The following is a 19,865-nucleotide window of genomic DNA, read 5'->3' on the forward strand; positions in this document are numbered from 1 at the left end:
TCCCATAAGGATAACAGCTGATCTTTCAATAGAAACTCTTCAAGCCAGGAGGGAATGGCAAGACATACTTAAAATGATGAAAGAAAATAACCTACAGCCCAGATTATTGTACCCAGCAAGGATCTCATTCAAGTATGAAGGAGAAATCAAAAGCTTTTCAGACAAGCAAAAGCTGAGAGAATTCTGCACCACCAAACCAGCTCTCCAACAAATACTAAAGGATATTCTCTAGACAGGAAACACAAAAACAGTGTATAAACTCAAACCCAAAACAATAAAGTAAATGGCAACGGGATCATACTTATCAGTAATTACCTTAAATGTAAATGGGTTGAATGCCCCAACCAAAAGACAAAGACTGGCTGAATGGATACAAAAACAAGACCCCTACATATGTTGTCTACAAGAGACCCACCTCAAAACAGGGGACACATACAGACTGAAAGTGAAGGGCTGGAAAAAGATTTTCCATGCAAATAGGGACCAAAAGAAAGCAGGAGTAGCAATACTCATATCAGATAAAATAGACTTTAAAACAAAGGATGTGAAAAGAGACAAAGAAGGTCACTACATAATGATCAAAGGATCAATCCAAGAAGAAGATATAACAATTATAAATATATATGCACCCAACACGGGAGCACCACAGTACGTAAGACAAATGCTAACAAGTATTAAAGGAGAAATTAACAATAACACAATAATAGTGGGAGACTTTAATACCCCACTCACACCTATGGATAGATCAACTAAACAGAAAATTAACAAGGAAACACAAACTTTAAACGATACAATAGACCAGTTAGACCTAATTGATATCTATAGGACATTTCATCCCAAAACAATGAATTTCACCTTTTTCTCAAGCGCACATGGAACCTTCTCCAGGATAGATCAAATCCTGGGCCATAAAGCTAGCCTTGGTAAATTCAAAAAAATAGAAATCATTCCAAGCATTTTTTCTGACCACAATGCAGTAAGATTAGATCTCAATTACAGGAGAAAAACTACTAAAAATTCCAACATATGGAGGCTGAACAACACGCTGCTGAATAACCAACAAATCACAGAAGAAATCAAAAAAGAAATCAAAATTTGCATAGAAACGAATGAAAATGAAAACACAACAACCCAAAACCTGTGGGACACGGTAAAAGCAGTCCTAAGGGGAAAGTTCATAGCAATACAGGCACACCTCAAGAAACAAGAAAAAAGTCAAATAAATAACCTAACCCTACACCTAAAGCAACTAGAAAAGGAAGAAATGAAGAACCCCAGGGTTAGTAGAAGGAAAGAAATCTTAAAAATTAGAGCAGAAATAAATGCAAAAGAAACAAAAGAGACCATAGCAAAAATCAACAAAACCAAAAGCTGGTTCTTTGAAAGGAGAAATAAAATTGACAAACCATTAGCCAGACTCATCAAGAAACAAAGGGAGAAAAATCAAATCAACAAAATTAGAAACGAAAATGGAGAGATCACGACAGACAACACAGAAATACAAAGGATCATAAGAGACTACTATCAACAATTACATGCCAATAAAATGGACAACGTGGAAGAAATGGACAAATTCTTAGAAAAGTACAACTTTCCAAAACTGGACCAGGAAGAAATAGAAAATCTTAACAGACCCATCACAAGCACGGAAATTGAAACTGTAATCAAAAATCTTCCAGCAAACAAAACCCCAGGTCCAGACGGCTTCACAGCTGAATTCTACCAAAAATTTAGAGAAGAGCTGACACCTATCCTGCTCAAACTCTTCCAGAAAATTGCAGAGGAAGGTAAACTTCCAAACTCATTCTATGAGGCCACCATCACCCTAATACCAAAACCTGACAAAGATCCCACAAAAAAAGAAAACTACAGGCCAATATCACTGATGAACATAGATGCAAAAATCCTTAACAAAATTCTAGCAATCAGAATCCAACAACACATTAAAAAGATCATACACCATGATCAAGTGGGCTTTATCCCAGGGATGCAAGGATTCTTCAATATCCACAAATCAATCAATGTAATACACCACATTAACAAATTGAAAAATAAAAACCATATGATTATCTCAATAGATGCAGAGAAAGCCTTTGACAAAATTCAACATCCATTTATGATAAAAACTCTCCAGAAAGCAGGAATAGAAGGAACATACCTCAACATAATAAAAGCTATATATGACAAACCCACAGCAAACATTATCCTCAATGGTGAAAAATTGAAAGCATTTCCTCTAAAGTCAGGAACAAGACAAGGGTGCCCACTTTCACCATTACTATTCAACATAGTTTTGGAAGTTTTGGCCACAGCAATCAGAGCAGAAAAAGAAATAAAAGGAATCCAAATTGGAAAAGAAGAAGTAAAACTCTCACTATTTGCAGATGATATGATCCTCTACATAGAAAACCCTAAAGATTCCACCAGAAAATTACTAGAAATAATCAATGATTATAGTAAAGTTGCAGGATATAAAATCAACACACAGAAATCCCTTGCATTCCTATACACTAATAATGAGAAAACAGAGAGAGAAATTAAGGAAACAATTCCATTCACCATTGCAACGAAAAGAATAAAATACTTAGGAATATATCTACCTAAAGAAACTAAAGACCTACATATAGAAAACTATAAAACACTGGTGAAAGAAATCAAAGAGGACACTAATAGATGGAGAAATATACCATGTTCATGGATTGGAAGAATCAATATAGTGAAAATGAGTATACTACCCAAAGCAATTTATAGATTCAACGCAATCCCTATCAAGCTACCAACAGTATTCTTCACAGAGCTAGAACAAATAATTTCACAATTTGTATGGAAAAACAAAAAACCTCGAATAGCCAAAGCGATCTTGAGAAAGAAAAATGGAACTGGAGGAATCAACCTACCTGACTTCAGGCTCTACTACAAAGCCACAGTTATCAAGACAGTATGGTACTGGCACAAAGACAGAAATATAGATCAATGGAATAAAATAGAAAGCCCAGAGATAAATCCACGCACATATGGACACCTTATCTTTGACAAAGGAGGCAAGAATATACAATGGATTAAAGACAATCTCTTTAACAAGTGGTGCTGGGAAATCTGGTCAACCACTTGTAAAAGAATGAAACTAGACCACTTTCTAACACCATACACAAAAATAAATTCAAAATGGATTAAAGATCTAAACGTAAGACCAGAAACTATAAAACTCCTAGAGGAGAACATAGGCAAAACACTCTCTGACATACATCACAGCAGGATCCTCTGTGACCCACCTCCCAGAATATTGGAAACAAAAGCAAAAATAAACAAATGGGACCTAATTAAACTTAAAAGCTTCTGCACATCAAAGGAAACTATTAGCAAGGTGAAAAGACAGCCTTCAGAATGGGAGAAAATAATAGCAAATGAAGCAACTGACAAACAACTAATCTCAAAAATATACAAGCAACTCCTACAGCTCAACTCCAGAAAAATAAATGACCCAATCAAAAAATGGGCCAAAGAACTAAATAGACATTTCTCCAAAAAAGACATACAGATGGCTAACAAACACATGAAAAGATGCTCAACATCACTCATTATCAGAGAAATGCAAATCAAAACCACTATGAGGTACCATTTCACACCAGTCAGAATGGCTGCGATCCAAAAGTCTACAAATAATAAATGCTGGAGAGGGTGTGGAGAAAAGGGAACCCTCTTACACTGTTGGTGGGAATGCAAACTAGTACAGCCACTATGGAGAACAGTGTGGAGATTCCTTAAAAAACTGGAAATAGAACTGCCTTATGATCCAGCAATCCCACTGCTGGGCATACACACTGAGGAAACCAGAAGGGAAAGAGACACGTGTACCCCAATGTTCATCGCAGCATTGTTTATAATAGCCAGGACATGGAAGCAACCTAGATGCCCATCAGCAGATGAATGGACAAGAAAGCTGTGGTACATATACACAATGGAGTATTACTCAGCCATTAAAAAGAATACATTTGAATCAGTTCTAATGAGATGGATGAAACTGGAGCCTATTATACAGAGTGAAGTAAGCCAGAAGGAAAAACATAAATACAGTATACTAATGTATATATATGGAATTTAGAAAGATGGTAACAATAACCTGGTGTACGAGACAGCAAAAGAGACACTGATGTATAGAACAGTCTTATGGACTCTGTCGGAGAGGGAGAGGGTGGGAAGATTTGGAAGAGTGACATTGAAACATGTAGAATATCATGTAAGAAACGAGTTGCCAGTTGAGGTTTGATGCGCGATACTGGATGCTTGGGGCTGGTGCACTGGGACGACCCAGAGGGATGGTGTGGGGAGGGAGGAGGGAGGAGGGTTCAGGAGGGGGAACACATGTATGCCTGTGGTGGATTCATTCTGATATTTAGCAAAACTAATACAATTATGTAAAGTTTAAAAATAAAATAAAATTAAAAAAAAAAAAGAAATAACCAAACTCGAAAAAAGTCCCAAAATACATGAAACCACTGATTTAAGTGTAAAGCATTTTTCTCTAGAATTCTTTTCTTTATGTTTTTCTTTCTTCCCTTTAATTAGTTTGATTTTTAGGGCCACCCCACCCAGAAGCTTCACTATTTTAAGATTTGCTTACCTACTTCTTTCTTGGTCAAAGCCACCGGTGGATCTGAGATAGCTATAGGAAAGTCCACCTACTAGGATTCTATTTCTATTTTCTTTCAAATAGAATTCAAATTTGAAGAAAAAAGTATGGAGAATGGGATCTGAAGTGATTGACTGTATACCATTCAATGTTTGTGTCATTTTTCACAGCAATCAAGCTAAGGTAACAGTAACATAGGGGGCTTCCCAGGTGGCTCAGTGGTGAAAGTATTCACCTGCCAATGCAGGGGATGCAGGTTCCATCCCTGGGTTGGAAAGATCTCCTGGAGGAGGAAACTGTAACCCACTCCAGTATTCTTGCCTGGAGAATCCCAGGGACGGTGGAGCCTGGTGGGCTGGTTGCAAAGAGTCAGACATGACTGAGCTTGAGCGACTGATCACACAAAATAGTAACATAGCAGCACAGACCTCAAATAGCAATTATTTATGAGATGGTATGCTTATCCCTAATTCAGTTCAGTTCAGTTCAGTCGCTCAGTCGTGTCCGACTCTTTGCGACCCCATGAATCGCAGCACGCCAGGCCTCCCTGTCCATCACCAACTCCGGAGTTCACTCAGACTCACGTCCATCGAGTCAGTGATGCCATCCAGCCATCTCATCCTCTGTCGTCCCCTTCTCCTCCTGCCCCCAATCCCTCCCAGCATCAGAGTCTTTTCCAATGAGTCAACTCTTCGCATGAGGTGGCCAAAGGACTGGAGTTTCAGCTTTAGCATCATTCCTTCCAAAGAAAGCCCAGGGCTGATCTCCTTCAGAATGGACTGGTTGGATCTCCTTGCAGTCCAAGGGACTCTCAAGAGTTTTCTCCAACACCACAGTTCAAAAGCATCAATTCTTTGGCGCTCAGCCTTCTTCACAGTCCAACCTAATTTCAAATGTTTCGTCCATTTAATACAGCACTAGTTTAATCCATATAACCATTTATCTATTTTAAAATATTTATTTACAGCCCACTGATACATAAGACATTATACCAAACACTATGAAGTTTAAAAAAAAGGCAAATCAGATATGGATCCTACCCTCAAGTGACAATTAAGAATGTATAAAAAAATATAATGATGCAGAAAATGAAATGTATTTAGAGAGAGGTATAGATAATGTGCTTTAGGAATGCTTTTATTTTAGCCCCCTTCCTAGAATGATATCAAGAATTATCTGTCAGCAATAAAATTTAAGACAGGAAGATCTCTGTCTACATCATGAGATACCGTCCTGTCAGTTTTGTGCAAAAATCAATATCGTTGAGTTCATATTAGTGCTATGTGAAGCAAACAAGTAGACTAAATTTGTCAGCATTTTCTAGTATAAAATGCAGAGTGGGTACACATAATACAAAATAAAAATTACTATTATCCTTGTTAAAGTAGTCATATTGAAGAATAAAGCTTCAGTATGATCACCTGGTCAAAAGCTCCCCCCACTGAACCAGGTTTCACTTTTGTGAGGCTCCTTAGTTTGGGTTCAAATCTCACCTCTGCTTTTTTCCAGCTATATGACCTTGGGCATATTTCCTCATCTATAAATTGAAAGTAATAGTCATAAAGCAAGGATGTGGGTGCCAGTAGGATATCGGACAGCTGATCCAAAAGGTGTCAGTGGGAAGTGAGAGGGAGAAGGTGGAGAAGGCAATAAACTGCTGGCTGTGAACAGGTACAGCCTTAGGTAGCTAGTGCAGTCCTCCTGGACTACTCTGGGAGGTGGTGTGGAGCATACCTCGGACTTTCCCAGCTGGAGGGATGAGGGAGCTGGGGTATTAATCTACCAACCCTATTAGTCACTGACCAAGCACGGTGGCTCCACAGGCTCTGCCAAACAGGGAGATTCCTCAGTCAGAAAAACTGCAGGTGCCCAGCAGGTAGAAGCTTTCAGGAACAGCAGAAGGTAAAGAGATATGGATGGAGTATGAACCGCATCTGTTACAGCCCCCTACTTCAAAGGGACGGAGTGAGGATTAAATGTGGTAATGTAGGTAGAGTCCTTGGCCAATGCATAGAACATAATAATGCTCAATAAAAGTTCACTTTCTTACATTTTTTTTTAAGTTGAGGAGGCAGGCCTATCTCTTCTGTGTGTGTATGATTGTATATGTGTTATGTATTTAATTCCTCTCCTTTTTTCCTCTACAAAACAGGGATGTCTTAATTAGGGAAGTTTATTGGATTTATTTCTAAAGTTGTTAAAAATTATATAAAGATGTTTATGACTTTGAATTTAGAGCCAATGGGTTAGAAAACAACTAACCACTGCAGCTGACCACTGTCATTAAACCACAGAAATTAGATTACATAGGAAAGTGGAAAGTTTCACCATTTTAAATGCAGAAAGTGAAGCATATTCCTGCTAACAACATCAGTGATTTCATCCACATAGTCTCATTCACTGTGACGGGAGAGACCAGTGTTTCTGCAGTCGTCATAAATGACAGATCACTGAAATCAAAACTTACCTCATAATCATTCTGCCAGAATAAGAAGGAGAGCAACCTTGATTAGTCAACCCTCATTACTTCTCAGTTTCTTTGTGGCTTTCTTTTCAGAAAGCAACAACTGGTAAGATTTTTCCTATTTATATGGAATGCACTGCTGGTCAAGGGTATCAGCTCCAAGACGGAACACCAGGGCATTGCCCTTTTCTATAACTTCCTGTCCCCAGTTCAAACCATTCACAAATTCCCAGTTAGCAAAAAATAACTCTAAATCTTTTACTCTGTGCTTACAATTATGTTCTATCAATTCTAGGGCATTGTTTTCATATTTGAATATCTCCGAAACAGACTGTGTCAAACTCAGTGGCATCTGACAACTGCTGGCTTCCAGGCACCAGTCCAGGTATTGCTGCTGGTGCCTGGGCATGCACATTCTTTGTCTTAGTAACTTTTCCTACCATGTCACTTCAATTGATGGATGTTTAATGGTCATACTTCCCTGCCAAACTGATTACCTTTTAAAATATCAAGATTATACCACGATTCATCATTAAACAAAAAAGCTGTGTGCACATAAAGGCATGGAAACAGAATAGTTGGAAGTATAAATTTGAAATTAGTGAAGTGAATATTCATGACAGAAGAATGACAGCAATTCCAGATGTTCTTGCAAAGCAAAAGCTACTCGCCTTTCAGGATATAAAATAAGAAGATAAAGAAGCTAGAGCCTATTATACAGAGTGAAGTCAGAAAGAGAAGAACAAATATTGTCTATTAACACATACATATAGCTAGAAAAATGGTACTGATAAACCTATTTGCAAGGAAGTAACAGAGACACAGGTATAGAGAACAGAATTCTGGACACAGAAGAAGAAGGAAAGAGTGGGACGAATTGAGAGAGTAGCATTGACAATATGTGCACCACCGTGTATAAAATAGACAGTTAGTGGGAAGATTCTGTATAACACAGAGAGCTCAGCTCAGTGCTCCGTGACAACCTAGAGGGGTGGGATGGGAGACGGGCTGGGAAGGAGGTTCAAGAGGGAGGGGATATATGTATACTTATAGCTGATTCACGTTGCTGTACGGCAGAAACCAACACCACATTGTAAAGCAATTATCCTCCAATTAAAAATGAATTTAAAAGAAACCAAGAAGATACAGACAGGAGAAATGTATTATGTACTATCCTATGCCAAACAATACAACTAAAGTAAGAGAAATTGCCAAATCCCTGGGATAGATGTGGTCTGCTTAATGAATGTGTCACACAAGACTCTTGCTGGAGCAGTAAACATCAATTTGCCTAAAATTTATTGGTAACTATGGACAGAAGCTGCTTCAGTTCAGTTCAGTCGCTCAGTTGTGTCCGACTCTTTGCAACCCCATGAATCACAGCACTCCAGGCCTCCCTGTCCATTACCAACTCTCAGAGTTCACTCAGACTCACGTCCATCGAGTCAGTGATGCCATCCATCCATCTCATCCTCTGTCGTCCCCTTCTCCTCCTGCCCCCAATCCCTCCCAGCATCAGTCTTTTCCAATGAGTCAACTCTTTGCATGAGGTGGCCAAAGTATTGGAGTTTCAGCTTTAGCATCGGTCCTTGCAAAGAACACCCAGGGCTGGTCTCCTTTAGAATGGACAGGTTGGATCTCCTTGCAGTCCAAGGGACTCTCAAGAGTCTTCTCCAACACCACAGTTCAAAAGCATCAATTCTTCAGCGCTCAGCTTTCTTCACAGTCCAACTCTCACATCCATATATGACTACTGGAAAAACCATAGCCTTGACTAGATGGAGCTTTGTTGGCAAAGTAATGTCTCTGCTTTTGAATATGCTATCTAGGTTGGTCATAACTTTCCTTCCAAGGAGTAAGCGTCTTTTAATTTCATGGCTGCAGTCACCATCTGCAGTGATTTTGGAGCCCAAAAAATAAAGTCTGACACTGTTTCCACTGTTTCCCCATCTATTTCCCATGAAGTGATGGGACCAGATGCCTTAATTTGCACCAAAATGTGATTCAACTGAAGGAAAAAAAAAATGAAGCTTTGAGCTTAGTCCAAAAAGAAAATTTTTAGAATGAATATCAAAGGCTCAGAAAAAAATCAGGAAGGTAAGAGTGGCATACTCTTAAAGATACACAAAATGCTGTTCATGCACACAGGACAGTGCTATGTGCAAAAACACAGAGAGCATGACCTGTTGTTGAAAGGTGACTTAAGCGTATCAATCTTTGAATGTGAAGAAGTTTCAGGAATACCTTAACTAATTTATATTGCTTTCCTCTTATTCAGGCTCAAGAGTAAGATGTGGTAGAACATATGTCTGCATGTGTGCATGCTAACTCGCTTCAGTCATGTCCGACTCTGTACGACCCTATGGACTGGAGTCCTCCAGGCTCCTCTGTCCACGGGATTCTCCAGACATGAGTGGGTGGCCATGCCCTCCTCCAGGGGATCTTCCTGACTGAGGAATTGAACCCATGTCTCCTAAGTCTCCTGCATTGGCAGGTGGGTTCTTTACCACTAACGCCACCTGGGAAGCCCAAAACATATGTCTAAGTAAGTCTAAAAGCTCTTTCAATAATTACCTAAAAAACTAAGTGATAAAAAATACTATGTCATAGTTTATTTGGCTTTGTTTTTTTCTAAGTGACCCATAAAATAATACTGTCACTAACAATGGATGGCATCCTATTGTTGAAATAGTAGTAACAAGAGCTACTAATTCCTGGCGATTGTACATGCCCAGAACTACATTTGGCACTTTATATACATTTCCTCAATTAGTCCTCCTATGAATCTTAAGAGGTTTATAAAGGGTGTCCTAACGGCACCCCACTCCAGTACTCTTGCCTGGAAAATCCCATGGATGGAGGAGCCTGGTGGGCTGCAGTCCATGGGGTTGCGAAGAGTCCGACACGACTGAGCGACTTCACTTTCACTTTTCACCTTCAAGCATTGGAGAAGGAAATGGCAACCCACTCCAGTGTTCTTGCCTGGAGAATCCCAGGGACAGGGGAGCCTACTGGGCTGCTGTCTATGGGATCACAGAGTCGGACACGACTGAAGTGACGCAGCAGCAGCAGCAGCAGCAGCAACACCTGTTCACCTTTGACAAGTAATTTCCAAATGAGTTCATATGCATAATATTTTTTAAAATATGGTTTAGCACCTTCTGTGGTAGCATTAATCATAGCAGTAATAGTAGTAGCAGTAATGGTGCTGCTGATGGTGGTGGTAGTATTAATAGCAATATTCTGGTCTTCCAGTTGACATAGATAACTAAACATCAAAACCCTGAATCTAAAAATCATAGTGAAGACACCCAAAGGAGGCTCAGTATATGGTCTAGCTCATTGAGAAAAACAAGCAATGCAATTTGCTTACTCTGTGTAAGAAACATTATTTTGAGAGGTATTATTGAAGAAGAAATTCTTATTATATACATATTTTTATTCAATGTGTTTTTGAATTTTTACTGTGTTTCAGTAATGCATGAATAGTACGGCCATAGCCAACCCTAATAAAGGCCAGATTATGCAGTAAAGAAAATACACAGTAGAAAAAAGGACATACCTAAAACACAGAAAAGAAATTTCACGTGTTAACAGCTCTTCAGATACTGGCACGGCCCTTCTCCCAACCTAACTGTGTGAAAGGCAGTGAGTCTCTGGTTCCAAGCACCTCAAAACTGGCAGATTCCTCACTCATCACAAACTGGGTTTTCCATCAAACTCTGGGCACACCTTCATGAGAAAGGCATTGGAGAGCCAAGTTCACTCACTTTCTTAATGTCATGTTCTCTGTACCATTTGCTTACTGGTTCAGTATGTTATTCTTTGGTTGCTAAATCACGTCCAACTCTTTTGTGACCCCATAGACTGTAGTCCACCAGGCTCCTCTGTCTGTAGGGTTTTGCAGGCATGAATACTGGAGTGGGTTGCCATTTCCTTCTCCAGGAGATCTTCCTGACCCAGGGATTGAACCCATGGCTCCTGTTGCATCTCCTGCATTTGAAGGAGGATTCTTTACTTCTGAGCTACCAAGGAAGCCCTGTTCAGCGGGAACATAAAGTAAAAAGTAAGGTGAAATCAAATCTAGATAGCCACTCTCATCTCCCTTCCAAGCAGAATCAGTCTTTGAGATCTGGTCCATTCACCAATGTACAAATAAGGAAATCAGTGCTTAGAGAGCTCCATAATTTATTTAATACCTAAGGATACCCAGTTAATTAAGTATTTGCTCTAAAAGGGATGTGAACCTCAGTATGACATAATATTCTATTCAATTGATATACCACAGTTTTCATTTTCTAACTATTAGCATTTAGGTTGTTTTGGTATTTCACAATTATAAATGCAAACATTATGTCAGCAAATAGATTTTCCCTTACTACTTTCAGTGCATTAACTTAGATTACTGGTGCCCAAATGTTGGATTAGTTTTATGCCCCACATTTTCCTAGAGGACTCTCTGGAAAGAAATATCAGAAATAGCTGGGTGTGTCTATTCCACTATATGTCTGTTAGTAGTATTTATTACCAAATTTGGCTAAATTAATACAGGTGAAGTGTATTTATCTAACAGTTGTTTATACCTAGATATATTCAACACTGGTGAAATTGAAAAATTTTATGTTCCTTCAATTAAAAAAGAAAAATTTTATGTTAACTGATTTGAATTAAAGGATATGTCAATAAATATATGTGTAAATATTTATGTGTGGTGGTCTCGTTCAATCTACCCATATCTTTTACCATCTTTACAGGAAAGATGTTTTTTCTTACAGAACCCCCCCAAATTTGAGGTTGCTTGCAAAGAAAGGGGGTAGTACAAAATGGAAATAGATTGCTTCCTTTAAAAAAAAAAACAAAAAACAACTTTTAAAAAGCTACACAGTTGTTGGAGGACAACACGTAATTGTGTAAAACATTATGAAAGTAAATGAGGTATCAATCCCCGGATACTTATATCCAACTATATGATTAATTTAAGCTTTAATTCTGTGAGGAAACAAAAGAATCTGTCCTTATATTCATTAGAATACAAGACAAGCATACAGACAGTTTTAGAGCATATAGTGAGAGCTAAACTATGTCATACCCCCAAGGGAAATTCACAAGAGAATGAAAGCCAGAATAAATAAGGAGGAAACAAAATTGATCTGCCTCTTAAAGAGAGTGGATAGAAGGGTAAAGAAAGGACAGTATTTTAGGTGAAGAAAGAAAGCTCTATTAGCCCTGGCTTGATGGAAAGAAGTTGTGTAGCCATGGAAAGTCAGTGTTCCCAGAATGAAGTGGGGAAGCTGAGGAGTTGCAGAAAAAGTGTTTTAGAAAGAAGATAAAGTGGAGCCAAGTGATGGAAAATCCTGAATATCTGGCACTGGAATCCAAACACAACCAGGGGCAAAGAGAGCCATGGAAAGTATGTAAGCAGATGTGTGACAGAAGAGCACGGGGCTGAGTCTTGCAGAGATGTGTAGGGCACACCAACGCAGAAACAGGGAAGAAAGGCTACTTCAAATGCCACTGCAGAAAGCCAGGTAGAATGACAAGGATGCAAGCCAAGGGGCGGTCCTCAGAAACATTTCCAAAAGAACAACAACAGTCACAACAGGGTGACTGACTAAACCCAGAGGTGCAGCTCTACGTGTGGTCACAGCACAGCGGGAACACCCGTTTTAGAGGAAACAGTCACCAGTTTTCATGGGTACATTTCTAAAAGAATGCAATGTCCCAGAAATGGCAAAATCATCTCTTTGTAATTAGTACACTCAAGTTGGGTAGAGTAAAGGTTTTTTTTTTTTGTTTGTTTGTTTGTTTTGAGTATTTTAAGGGCTTCCCAGGTGGCACAGTGGTAAAGAATCTGCCTGCCAATGCAGGAGATGCAAGAGACGCAGGTTCGATCCCCAGGTTGGGAAGATCCTCTGGAGTAGGAAATGGCAACCCACTCCAGTATTCTCACCTGGAAAATTTCATGGACAGAGGAGCCTGGTGGGCTACAGTCCATGGGTCACGAAGAGTCAGACATGACTGAGCACACACACACACACACACACACGTATTTAAAGTAAATTAAACTAATGTGACTACACTTCCAGCAGGAATCAAATTGGTAAGCATTGTGAGGATGGTGATGATCATTACTGTCCTCATTGTGGCAGCAGGATTTTTACTTAAGTATTTAAATATTGTATTTAAAATGAGGGCTTCCCTCATAGTTCAGTTAGTAAAGAATATGACTGCAATGCAGAAGACCCTGGTTCAGTTCCTGGGTCAGGAAAATCCACTGGAGAAGGAATAGGCTACCCATTCCAGTATTCTGGGGCTTCCCTTGTGGCTCAGTTGGTTAAAAATCCACCTGCAATGCAGGAGAACTGGGTTGGGAAGATCTCCTGGAGAAGGAAAAGGCTACCCACTCCAGTATTCTGGCCTGGAGAATTCCATGGACTATATAGTCCATGGGGTTGCAAAGAGTCAGACACAACTGAGCCACTTTCACTTTCATATTTAATTCACACCTTATTTCACAAAGGATTTGAGGTGGCATACAGTGAAAGTAAAGCTTCAAATAATTTTTTGTTCACTTGCTTGGTCTCCTTATTCTTAAATGCGTGAATAATGTTAAATGTGTCCATGAAAGCATTGTTTCATATTTGATATACACAAGGAAAGATTAAAAAATTATACATCATCATTTGTAAATGTATTCTCCTTGGCTCCTAATCTGATGTATTTCAACTATTTCAATTTTTAAAACAGCAAGCAGGTCATCAGAAAAGCTCTAAGATACATTATATTCAACTCTAGGGATGTCAAATATTCCATTACATAACATCAGTTGCATCTAACTAGTAACAAGGCAGAGTATGCAGCCATTATGAACACAAAACTAATTCTTTCATGTTTATCTTGCTGGCTAAGATCATGGGAATTAGCAAAATATTTACTTTCTGCACTATGTTCCCATAGACAGTTACACTTGTGATGATACTTGAGCAGTCATAAAGGCCGGCTTGATACTGACACCAGACTTCCTCCTTTTGTTTGCCTTTTAAGAAGGGGTCATTAATAATAGTAATGATTAGCCATCACAGTCATCACTCAATCCAGACAGGAGGCACAATGGCCCTTACATCAAATCTGACCTGTGACGTAGAAGTCTTCAGGCCTTGTAAGTAAGTCTTGATAAGTCCCTCTGCACAATAGGATTTCCTATTATAAACATCTGTTTTCTCACACGAACCATGTTGAAAATGTTAAAAATAAGTTTCTCTTTCCATATCAGTTTGTACCAGGAATAATCAATCAAAAAGTAAGGCTGAAGGTCCAAATCTCCTTCCTTGACTGATGTAAATTTCCATCTTAACTTTTCCCAGGGGATTTCAAACATCAGTACTAGGGAAGGTAACTATTAAGCCCTAAAGAACACAATAAAGCTTTTCTTTTTCAAATAGTAGATAACATCTACTACAAATATTAAAAGCACTTGGAAAGAAAAGAAAAAGTCAGGAAAGATGCTATGCAACATGCCAATATTTCCTCCACTTTTAGGAGTGTACACAATCAGGTCCCCAAACCAGTGCTCTGTTGCTCTTTTCATTAGAGCTTCTTCTGGAATCAGGTGGAACACAGGAACATTTAGAGTAGAAGTATGAGACAGCCATCTGGAAATGTGCTGCTCCTTGTTTTCCTGCCATCTGCTGGGCTTCATCTTACAAAATCTTAGTCATCTAAGCTGTTTACTAGGAAAATGAGAAGCAGATTTATACAGAGATTAGGAAGGGCAAAAAGGATTCATCCACATACCAACTCCAAGTGATAGTAACTACCTGTGTGTATATTCAGTTACTCAGTCGTGTCTGACACTTTGCAACCCTTAGGACTGTAGCCTGCCAGGTTCCTCTGTCTATAGGGTTTTTCAGGCAAGAATACTGGAATGAATTGCCGTGTTCTCCTCCACAGGATCTTCCAGACTCAGGGATCGAACCTGTGTCTCCTGCATTACAGGCAGATTTTCTGCTGGCTGCACCATTGGGAAAGATCATTACCTAGAATGCTATGTTTAAAAAATTCTGAATCCAGGTGTCAACTCAACAGGAAAGGGTTCATGATGATTATAACATCCACCAAGGCCATATGAAGGGGGTGTAGCAGCCCTTGTAGCAGATGCTTGCCTCTTCATTGTGCAAATGCACACATCTCCTCAGATGAGTTTCTTGTTCCTAGGAGAATATCTGGAGAAGGTAATGGCACCCCACTCCAGTACTCTTGCCTGGAAAATCCCATGGGCGGAGGAGCCTAGTAGGCTGCAGTCCATGGGGTCGCTAGGAGTTGAACACAACTGAGCGACTTCACTTTCACTTTTCACTTTCATGCACTGGAGAAGGAAATGGCAACCCACTCCAGTGTTCTTGCCTGGAGAATCCCAGGGATGGGGGAGCCTGGTGAGCTGTGGTCTATGGGGTCGCACAGAGTCGGACACGACTGAAGCACCTTAGCAGCAGCAGGAGAATATCTGGTTATTGTGCATATGATCAGGCTGATCCCATAACACCAGAAATAAGGGCTGCTAATGCAAACACCATGGCATAACTATATGTCAGTGGTCTACCCTGCTTTCACCAATTTTTTAAAATGTGCTGAAGTTCTTAACTCAACCGACCCTTTCTCTCTTAATTTCTCTCTTAATGACTGATAGTGCCAAGCAACAGAAACCTCTGCCATGATGGAGATGTTCTATATCTACACTCTCCAGTGCGATAGCCACTCACCACATGTGGCTATTGAGCAACTGAAATACAGCTAGTGTGACCGAGAAACTGAAGTTTTAATTTTATTTCATTATAATTTACTTAAGTTTCAACTTATTTTTTTAAATTTTTTAACTTTACCATATTGTATTGGTTTTGCCATATATCAACATGAATCTGCCAAAGGTATACACGTGTTCCCCATTCTGAACCCTCCTCCCTCCTCCCTCCCCGTACAATCCCTCTGGGTTGTCCCAGTGCACCAGCCCCAAGCATCCAGTATCGTGCATCGAACCTGGACTGGTGACTCGTTTCATACATGATATTATACATGTTTCAATGCCATTCTCCCAAATCATCCCATCCTCTCCCTCTCCCACAGAGTCCAAAAGACTGTTCTATACATCAGTGTCTCTTTTGCTGTCTCGTATACAGGGTTATTGTCACCATCTTTCTAAATTCCATATATATGCGTTAGTATACTGTATTGGTGTTCTTCCTTCTGGCTTACTTCACTCTGTATAATAGGCTCCAGTTTCATCCACCTCATTAGGACTGATTCAAATGTATTCTTTTTAATGGCTGAGTAATACTCCATTGTATATATGTACCACAGCTTTCTTATCCATTTGTCTGCTGATGGACATCTAGGTTGCTTCCATGTCCTGGCTACTATAAACAGTGCTGTGATTAACACTGGGGTACACGTGTCTCTTTCAATTCTGGTTTCCTCAGTGTGTATGCCCAGCAGTGGGATTGCTGGGTTATATGGCAGTTCTATTTCCAGTTTTTTAAGGAATCTCCACACTGTTCTCCATAGTGGCTATACTAGTTTGCATTCCCACCAACAGTGTAAGAGGTTTCTCTTTTCTTCACACCCTCTCCAGCATTTATTGCTTGTAGACTTTTGGATCGCAGCCATTCTGACTGGCGTGAAATGGTACCTCATAGTGGTTTGATTTGCATTTCTCTGATAATGAGTGATGTTGAGTATCTTTTCATGTGTTTGTTAGCCATCTGTATGTCTTCTTTGGAGAAATGTCTATTTAGTTCTTTGGCCCGTTTTTTGATTGGGTCATTTATTTTTCTGGAATTGAGCTGCAGGAGTTGCTTGTATATTTTTGAGATTAGTTGTTTGTCGGTTGCTTCATTTGCTATTATTTTCTCCCATTCTGAAGGCTGTCTTTTCACCTTGCTTATAGTTTCCTTTGTTGTGCAGAAGCTTTTAATTAGGTCCCATTTGTTTATTTTTGCTTTTATTTCCAATATTCTGGGAGGTGGGTCATAAAGGATCCTGCTGTGATGTATGTCTGAGAGTGTTTTGCCTATGTTCTCCTCTAGGAGTTTTATAGTTTCTGGTCTTACGTTTGGATCTTTAATCCATTTTGAGTTTATTTTTGTGTATGGTGTTAGAAAGTGTTCTAGTTTCATTCTTTTACAAGTGGTTGGCCAGTTTTCCCAGCACCACTTGTTAAAGAGATTGTCTTTAATCCATTGTATGTTCTTGCCTCCTTTGTCAAAGATAAGGTGTCCAAAGATAAGGTGTGGATTTATCTCTGGGCTTTCTATTTTGTTCCATTGATCTATATTTCTGTCTTTGTGCCAGTACCATACTGTCTTGATGACTGTAGCTTTGTAGTAGAGCCTGAAGTCAGGCAGGTTGATTCCTCCAGTTCCATTCTTCTTTCTCAAGATTGCTTTGGTTATTCAAGGTTTTTTGTATTTCCATACAAATTGTGAAATTATTTGTTCTAGCTCTGTGAAGAATACCGTTGGTAGCTTGATAGGGATTGTATTGAATCTATAAATTGCTTTGGGTAGTATACTCATTTTCACTATATTGATTCTTCCAACCCATGAACATGGTATATTTCTCCATCTATTAGTGTCCTCTTTGATTTCTTTCACCAGTGTTTTATAGTTTTCTATATATAGGTCTTTAGTTTCTTTAGGTAGATATATTCCTAAGTATTTTATTCTTTTCGTTGCAATGGTGAATGGAATTGTTTCCTTAATTTCTCTATTTTCTCATTATTAGTGTATAGGAATGCAAAGGATTTCTGTGTGTTGATTTAATATCCTGCAACTTTTCTATATTCATTGATTAGTTCTAGTAATTTTCTGGTGGAGTCTTTAGGGTTTTCTATGTAGAGGATCATGTCATCTGCAAACAGTAAGAGTTTTACTTCTTCTTTTCCAATTTGGATTCCTTTTATTTCTTTTTCTGCTCTGATTGCTGTGGCCAAAACTTCCAAAACTATGTTGAATAGTAATGGTGAAAGTGGGCACCCTTGTCTTGTTCCTGACTTTAGGGGAAATTAAATTTCAATTTAAATAGCTACATATGATAGGTGGCTATCATGTTAGATAGCCGATGGCTGCACAGGGCTAGAATATGCTTCCTTGTAATGCTGAAGTAAATCCACAAAGGATGGGTACTAAGTCTATTTGGTTTCTTGAGGCAAGCTCAGGCCTAGGACAGCACCTGAAACACAGCAGGTCTCAGTAACTATTCATTGAATGAATAAATGGATAATAAGTGGACTGGATATAAGATTGGTTTAATCCTGAGGTATGTGCAGTTTTTCAGCTTTTGGCTTTTAAGCAGCATCATGGGAGGGAAATGTGTATTATATCACAATTAAACACTCTCTTAGACTCAAAGCAATAACACATTGACCTAAATAGAGATTGTATTTTCCATAGAGTTTCAAGTAGATAGAGGGTCAGTAGATGATTTAAATTTAATTTGAGAATTCAAATATTCTGAAATATCTTCAGAAAAGTAAGAAAATAAATCATGTTAGAATTTCCCTAATAGGTACTCTGATAGAACATTATTTTAGGCAAAACTTCTCCACCATCACAGGATGGCAGAAGGGATAATACCATGTTATCCAATTCACAGATGGAACTGAGTTTAAGAGCTCTTTTTGGAGATACCAAATAGAACATTTACTGTTTTGGTTTTTTTTTTTTTTTTTTAAGAGGGAGTATCCCTACAAAAACACATTTGGCATATATAACTTTCAGCACCTTAAAAAATCATGTATAATAGTCTGCAACACCAGCATTTATTTGCCCCCCCAAAAGTATTGAGAAGTGGAAAAAATGGAAAAGTATTCAAAAAGAGACAGATCAGAGAAAACAAAGATTAATTCTTTTCCAAAAGGGATGGCATTTTTTAATACTGATAATATAGTGCAAAGAACATTATTTTTCATTAGAAGGAATGATTCTAAATATTTTTGCTTTGTGAATCTGAGGCTATTAAGATGAAAATATTCCAGAGTTGACTATGGAATATAGCCTGCCTTGTGACACATGCCATCTAAATGACAATACAACAAACCAATATGCAGTGCTATCTGAACTGTAAATAAAACATCTTCTGAGCACTTTCTCCTACCTGTCACATACTGTGGGGACATCTGACCTTGAACTGAGAGGCTCTTCTGAAAATGCTGCCCACATGTCTAAAGTTCTCCCCCTCATACATGTACCCTGCCCTCCAACCTCAACCAAACCGTCTAAATTGCATTCAGATTTTTGTGGTATCATAATAACTTCAATATGGGATATATTTTCAACATTCTGGTCAGAGACTCCTTTCTTCCCCACCTCACCCTCCTTCCAAGTTATTTCAGGTTTGCATATTTCATTTTCACATCTCAGCGGGATACCCATCACATAACATTTATTTGTGAGGTCTAAAGGCATAACATGGGGGATTGTGAACTAGCATGTCAAAACCACATACGGCATGCGTACATCTTAAAGAATGAAAAAGGATTCCTTTTTTCTCATGATATGTAAGCTGTCTCAACAGTATAAGTCCAAAGTGAATACCACAACCTAATTAAAGATGAAGAACATAACAAGCAGTACTAAAGTGTCTTTTTTCATTTATTCTTCTCCAAGTTATGTTTTTATCAAACGTCTTGTCTCATTAATGACTTCAACAGACATAACAAGTATACACACCTAATCTCACCAAATTCAGAAGAAAGGTGAAGTAATGTTTTGGGAGGTA

The 19,865-nt window shown here is 38.8% G+C and overlaps 1 protein-coding gene across 3 annotated transcripts in view; it reads right to left on the minus strand.

Moving 5' to 3' along the window:
- BBS9 (Bardet-Biedl syndrome 9) overlaps window positions 1-19,865 on the minus strand; it is a 476,883-nt gene that overhangs the window by 80,933 nt on the left and 376,085 nt on the right. The gene's annotated exons all lie outside the window — the stretch shown is intronic.

Source organism: Bos javanicus, chromosome 4 (genome assembly GCF_032452875.1).
Source record: "Bos javanicus breed banteng chromosome 4, ARS-OSU_banteng_1.0, whole genome shotgun sequence".
Classification (NCBI taxonomy): domain Eukaryota; kingdom Metazoa; phylum Chordata; class Mammalia; order Artiodactyla; family Bovidae; genus Bos; species Bos javanicus.